Consider the following 7,761-nt stretch of genomic DNA (forward strand, 5'->3'; position numbering starts at 1 on the left):
TATTATCCTTTCTTGTTGGTAGGTGATTTATTTGCTGAATGTTATGTTCTAGTAGCATATCTAATAGCTTTTCAAATTGCCTCTTATCTTCTGCACTACTATTGCTCTCTTTTTATATGTATAAATACAACCACAGTCTCCTATTCGTTCTTTCCATTCTACAAAAGGAAAGTTAAAGTCTCCGGTTAGGAGTATAGTCCAGTCCTTGTGATTTCTACATATTTCATCCAATTTTTCAATTATTATGTCAAACTCTTTAGTATTAGGGGTCTATATATTACAATGTTCACTAATTTTTCATATTCAAATTCTACCGCTATTAATTCACATTCTGTGTTACTATATTTCTCACAGATTTTTCCTTGATTGGCATCTCTCCCATATATCGCGGTTCCCCTTGATTTCTATTTTTTCTATCTGATCTATAAGTTTGGAAACCCTTTATCTGGTCATCATTACCAGTCTCTTGGGAATACCAGGTTTCACTTATATTCAATATTTCTATTTTTTCATTTTTGGGTTAGTTCTTCTAAGAACTCTATCTTTCTTTTGAGTTACTCGAAACTAAACCCTGCGCGTTCATCACTATGATGGTTTGCGTATTATCTCCATAATCTAATATGGGTAATAATAAGGATTTTCCCATGTCTCTTTCCTGTTCTGATATGTTGATCTTTTTTTCATTTCCAGAAATTCGTACATTAAAAAATCCAACTTTTCCATTATACTTGTTCTTCCAGCTTCATATTTATTCACTTTGTGCATAAACCTGCACTTATCTCCATATCTGCACCATCCCTTAGCATCATAGATACATTGCTTGTTCCTTGTGCTATATCTAGGTGCTGATGGCTCATATCGTGGTGCTGACATTTCATAATGTGTTGTTGGCTTGTTTTTTGCCTTCATCACATGATCTTTGTTCTTTTCTTTATTTGTTTCATTTTTACCTTGATTTTTTATATGTATTTGATTTTGATTTTGGTTTTTCATGGCTACAGGATGCATGTACCTACATTTCTTATTAAACCTACATCCATTTCCTTCTTTCCATTTTCTACATATTTTTGGATGTAGATAGCTGCATTCCTCTTCATAGCCATCTAGATATGCACATTTGCCATATATCTCATAATTGTGACATATCTTGGGATGTTTGTAATAACATCTTTCACCAAACCTGCAATTCCCTCTTTTCAAAAGGGTGCATACTGTGTCTTTCTTTTCTTTTTTTTTTTCTTGTTCTTTCCCATCAGTATGGAGATCCGGGTACAACCTCTTTGGGATTTTATTTTGATTTATCATGTCATAATTTATTTCTTCATAAGTATGTTGCTGTATTGCCTCATATGTAGAATCTATGAGTTTCTCTGCATCCATACTATTATCCTGTTCTTTGTTTTCATTAATCTTTTCCCTCTCTTCAGTCTTATTTTCTTCTTTTCTATTTTCCTCTTCTTCCTCTTCTTCATCCTCTTCATCTTCTTCATCCTCCACAATCTGTACATTAAGTCTTGATTTAATGAGAGAGAGAGAGAAAGAGAGAGAGAGAGAGAGAATTGATTTTGACTTAGGGAAGAGAGAGAGAGAGAGAGAGAGAATTGATTTTGACTTAGGAAAGAGAGAGAGAGAGAGAATTGATTTTGACATAGGAAGGGGCGAGAGAGAGAGAGAGAGAGAGAGAATTGATTTTGACTTACGAAAGGGAGAGAGAGAGATATAATTGATTTTGACATAGGAAAGGGCGAGAGAGAGAGAGAGAGAGAGAGAGAATTGATTTTGACTTAGGAAAGAGAGAGAGAATTGATTTTGACTTAGGAAAGGGAGAGAGAGAGAGAGAGAGAGAGAGAGAGAGAGAGAGAGAGAGAGAGATACACGAACCAAATGAAAACAAGCTTTTCCACAGCAAATAAAATGGTACCTTTTGAAGCCATGTCCTGTTGAGCAGACCTGTGTATTCGTTTGTATTCATGTTGATTACTTCTTTACGTATTCGTTATTCTTTCGTTATCGTCTTCTCTTTCTTTTATCGTGTAAATGTGAACGTTTTCGTGTTTATTTTTCGTCGTAATGAAAGTTTCCCGTTTCCCCAAGTTACAATAACATTTAATAAATATTTTTTATAGATTTACACACTGTTCCAAACTTCGCCTTTTTTCCATTTTTACCGTAGATTCCAAACAGAGTTTGGACGGCTCTACAGTTCCAGATATTCCAGTTTTCCCTTGTTTGATTTTTTGGGAGATTCCAAGGGAAACTCTCCCATGTTTCCCATGCGCCAATTTTTGGGCGTGGGGCGAAAGGACCCGCTTCCTAGTAATGGCGTAAAGGTGATCTGCCGTCAGGAATTTCACTCGGCTTGGAGATTTCCAAAGTCACTTCCTCCACACAACAGTCACTGTGGTTTACACAATAGTAATTTCTTCCACACAATAGTCATTTCATCCACACAATTAGTCATTTCTTCCACACAATTGTCATTTCATCCACACAATAGTCATTTCTTCCACACAATAGTAATTTCTTCCACACAATAGTCATTTCGCCCACACCATAGTCATTACATCCGACGATAGTCATTTCACCAGTATGGTAATCATTTAGTCCACACGGTTGTCATTTCTGCCACACAGTAGTCATTTCGTCCACACAATCATTTCATCCATATGATAGTCATTTCGCCCACACAACAGTCATGTTGTCCACACAATAATCATTTCCTCCGCACGATAGTCATTTCATCCGCACAATAGTCATTTTGCCCACACAATAGTCATTTCGCCCACACCATCGTCATTACATCCGCACAATAGTCATTTTGCCAATATGATAATCATTTAATCCACATGGTAGTCATTTCTTCCAAACAATAGTCATTTCGTCAATACAGTCATTTCATCCACATGATGGTCATTTCGTCCACACAATATTCATTTCGTCTGCATGATAGTCATTTTGCCCACACAGTAGTCATTTCACCCACACGTTAGTCATTTTGTCCGCACAATAGTCATTTCGCCAATATGATAATCATTTAGTCCACACAATATTCATTTCATCTGCATGATAGTCATTTCACCCACACAATAGTCATTTCATCCGCATGATCCACACAGTAGTCATTTCGTCCACATGATAGTCATTTCGCACGCACGTTAGTCATTTTGTCCGCACAGTAGTCATTTCGCCAACATTATAATCATTTAGTCCGCACAATATTCATTTCATCTGCATGATAGTCATTTCACCCACACAATAGTCATTTCGTCCACATGATCCACAATATAGTAATTTCGTCCACATGATAGTCATTTCGCCCAAGCGATAGTCATTTTGTCTGCACAATAGTCATTTCGCTTATATGATAATCATTTAGTCCAAACAATAACCATTTCGTCCACATGATAGACATTTCGTCCGCTCACTTGTCTCTTCATCCACACAATAGTTACTTTGGTCTATGCAGTAGTCATTTTGTCCACACAATAGTCATTTCGCCACACAATAGTCCCTTTGGTGTACGCAATAGTCATTTTGTCCACACAATAGTCACTTTACATCCACACTATAGTCACACTGGTCTACAGAGTAGTCATTTTGTACATACAATAGTCACTTTGGTCTAGACAATAGTCATTTCGTCCACAGTGACCTTTTTCATTGTGGGTGAATTAATTCAAAGTTTTAGGTTGTTGGAGAGGTTGGACAGCTATGTTGAGAAGAGGCTACAAAGATAGGAAGAGATGTCAAGTAAAAGACGGAAAGCTTTGCTAATTAGGGGGGGAGCTGTAAGGAATATTTAAACTAGATGGAGAGAGAGAGAGAGAGAGAGAGAGAGAGAGAGAGAATTTTGAGTTAGGAGGAGTAAGTGAGAATTCGGGTATATATTTATTTCTGCCTGATACTAAGCAACATTAAACCATATGTGTGTGTGTGTGTGTGTGTGTGTGTTTTCGCGCGCGCGCATGTATTACTGTGGACGCTTCAACCATTTTAATTACCCAGAACATCCAACAACGACGAGACTCTATTTAGAGCGAAAACTTCAGTTCATTAACGAAACAAAAGCGAAAGCTTTCCAGCCCCACCTGTTCACGTGTTGAGTCCGCCAGGATGAAGTTGCCATAACGAGGTCACTCTTTATTTTTCCTCCGCCCCTAAAGGGTTGGACTCCCGTGAAAAATTACACCATATAATGAGATTACGCGGTTTTCCATATTCTGGGTTTCATAGCAGCAGCTGTGATGCTGTGTTTAGTCAGTAGAGCTGTGGTTCTTTTTTCATAACAGCTTTCAAAGGGAGATTGTCTGCATTTGCATGAGAATGGAAGCGGTGATTTTGTGGTATTATATTCTGGTGTTTTTATCCAGAAATAGATATTTTACTTCTTTTTTTCTTTTAAATAAACAACAAAGGAACTCACTTTCCTCAGTACGTGTCAGCTGCTTTTAAAAACTAAAATTAAAATCTTTTGTAATTATTTTAGAGATTTTTTCATACATTTCCTCATTCTCTCTTTTTGTAGGTTTTGAGAAATCATTTTCTTTCAAAGCAATTTTTTTTTTACAAATAAACAATGGGGAAACATTTCTCAGTACATATCGTCCGTTTTTTTTTTAATTATAATAACATTAAAATCTTTTAGAGTTATTTTGGAGATATTTTTATATATTTCTTCATTTCTTGCGTTTTATGGTTTGTGGTTTTCTTTCAGAGGAATTTCTGGAAATTGTGTAACTAATCTCAAGACCTTCCCCCACACAATGTTTATTATTTGTTTTCCAATAATATCCTTTAATCCTTTATAAAAAGATTTATAAATCATATCACTGTATAAATATCGTCTAGCTACCTAAATATAGGCAAATATAGCATTGGGGTTAAGCAAAGGCTCCATTATTATTATTATTATTATTATTATTATTATTATTATTATTATTAAAGAATCGTTATAAAGTGCAGAATGACTCAACTCATTCTGAGTGATCTTCAGGCCTCACTGTGACTCTTGTCCCTCACACAAGAAGCCTATTGCCTCATTGTGAAAATAGGTTTTATTTCTACTCTTCATCACCTGCGTAAATATACAAAGAGCATAAAAAACTGCCCAACTTCAGAACCAGAGCAACTATGGGTGTGTCCAAACTACTACGTCGGCAACAAATCACAACAAATCACAAACAGGTTCGATACAAATCAGCAACTTATTGGTGGTACTACACAGTGCTCCAAACATTTGTGGTACTACTCGGTGCTCCAAACATTGGTGGTACTACCCAGTGCTCCAAACATTGGTGGTACTACCCGGTGTTCCAAACATTGGTGGTACTACCCAGTGCTCCAAACATTTGTGTGTACTACCCGGTGTTACAAACATTGGTGGTACTACCCAATGCTCCAAACATTGGTGGTACTACCCAGTGCTCCAAACATTTGTGGTACTACCCAATGCTCCAAACATTGGTGGTACTACCCAGTGCTCCAGACATTGGTGATACTACGCAGTGTGCTCCAAACATTAATGGTACTACCCAGGGCTCCGAACATTGGTGGTACTACCCAGGGCTCCATACATTGGTGGTACTATGTAGTGCTCCAAACATTGGTGGTACTACCCAGGACTCCATACAGTGATGGTACTACCAGTGCTCCAAACATTGGCTGTACTACCCAGGACTCCAAACATTGGTGGTACTACCCAGTGCTCCAAACATTGGTGGTACTACCTAGTGCTCCAAACACTGGTGGTAATACCGAGTGCTCCATACATTGAAGGTACTACCCAGGGCTCCATACACTGGTGGTACTACCCAGTGCTCCATACATTGGTGGTACTACCCGGTGCTCCATACATTGGAGGTACTACCCAGGGCTCCAAACATTGGAGGTACTACCCAGTGCTCCAAACAATGTTGGTACTACCCAGTGCTCCATACATTGGAGGTACTACGCAGGGCTCCAAACATTAGTGGTACTACCCAGTGCTCCATACATTAGAGGTACTAACCAGTGCTCCAAACATTGGTGGTACTAACCAGTGCTCCAAACATTGAAGGTACTGCCCAGTACTCCATACATTGGTGGCACTACCCACTGCTCCACACATTGGAGGTACTACCCAGTGCTCCAAACATTGGTGGTACTACCCAGTGCTCCAATAGTGGTGGTACTACCCAGTGCTCCAAACATTGGTGGTATTACCCAGTACTCCATACACTGGTGGTACAACCCACTGCCCCAAACATTGGTGGTACTACCCAGTGCTCCAAACATTGGTAGTACTACCCAGGGCTCTATACATTGGCGGTACTACCCAGGACTCCATACATTGGAGGTACTACCCAGGACTCCATACATTGGAGGTACTACCCAGTGCTCCAAACATTGGTGGTACTACCCAGTGCTCCAAATATTGGTGGTACTACCCAGTGCTCCAAACATTGGTGGTACTACCCATTGCTCCAAACATTGGTGGTACTACCCAGGACTCCATACACTGGTGGTACTACCCAGTGCTCCAAACATTGGTGGTACTACCCATTGCTCCAAACATTGGTGGTACTACCCAGGACTCCATACATTGGTGGTACTACCCAGTGCTCCAAACATTGATGGTACTACCCAGGGCTCCATACATTAGTGGTACTACCCAGTGCTCCAAACATTGGTGGTACTACCCTGGACTCCGTACACTGCTGGTACTACCCAGTGCTCCAAACATTGGTGGTATTACTCAGGACCCCATGCACTGGTGGTACTACCCAGTGCTCCAAACATTGGTGGTACTACTCAGGACCCCATGCACTGGTGGTACTACCCAGTCCTCCTAACAATGGTGGTATTACTCAGGACCCCATGCACTGGTGGTACTACCCAGTGCTCCAAACATTGGTGGTACTACTCAGGACTCCATGCACTGATGGTACTACCCAGTGCTCCAAACATTGGTGGTACTATCCAGGACTCCATGCACTGGTGGTACTACCCAGGACTCCATATATTGGTGGCACTACCCAGTGCCCCATACATTGGTGGTACTACCCAGGACTCCAGGCACTGGTGGTACTACCCAGGACTCCATACATTGGTGGCACTACCCAGTGCTCCATACATTGGTGGTACTATCCAGGGCTCCAGGCACTGGTGGTACTACCCAGGACTCCATACATTGGTGGTACTACCCAGTGCTCCAAACATTGGTGGTATTGCCCAGGACTCCATACATTGGAGGTACTACCCAGGACTCCATACATTGGAGGTACTACCCAGGACTCCATACATTGGTGGTACTACCCAGGACTCCATACATTGGAGGTACTACCCAGTACTCCATACATTGGTGGTACTACCCAGGACTCCATACATTGGCGGTACTACCCAGGGCTTTGTACATTGGCGGTACTACCCAGGACTCCATACATTTGCGGTACTACCCAGGACTCCATACATTGGAGGTACTACCCAGTACTCCATACATTGGTGGTACTACCCAGGACTCCATACATTGGCGGTACTACCCAGGGCTTTGCACACACGGTACTACCCAGGACTCCATACATTTGCGGAACTACCCAGGACTCCATACATTGGAGGTACTACCCAGTACTCCATACATTGGTGGTACTACCCAGGACTCCATACATTGGCGGTACTACCCAGGGCTCTGTACATTGTAGGTACTACCCAGGACTCCATACATTGTAGGTACTACCCAGGACTCCATACATTGTAGGTACTACCCAGGACTCCATACACTGGCGG

This window comes from Macrobrachium rosenbergii, chromosome 45 (assembly GCF_040412425.1).
Source record: "Macrobrachium rosenbergii isolate ZJJX-2024 chromosome 45, ASM4041242v1, whole genome shotgun sequence".
NCBI classification, from domain to species: domain Eukaryota; kingdom Metazoa; phylum Arthropoda; class Malacostraca; order Decapoda; family Palaemonidae; genus Macrobrachium; species Macrobrachium rosenbergii.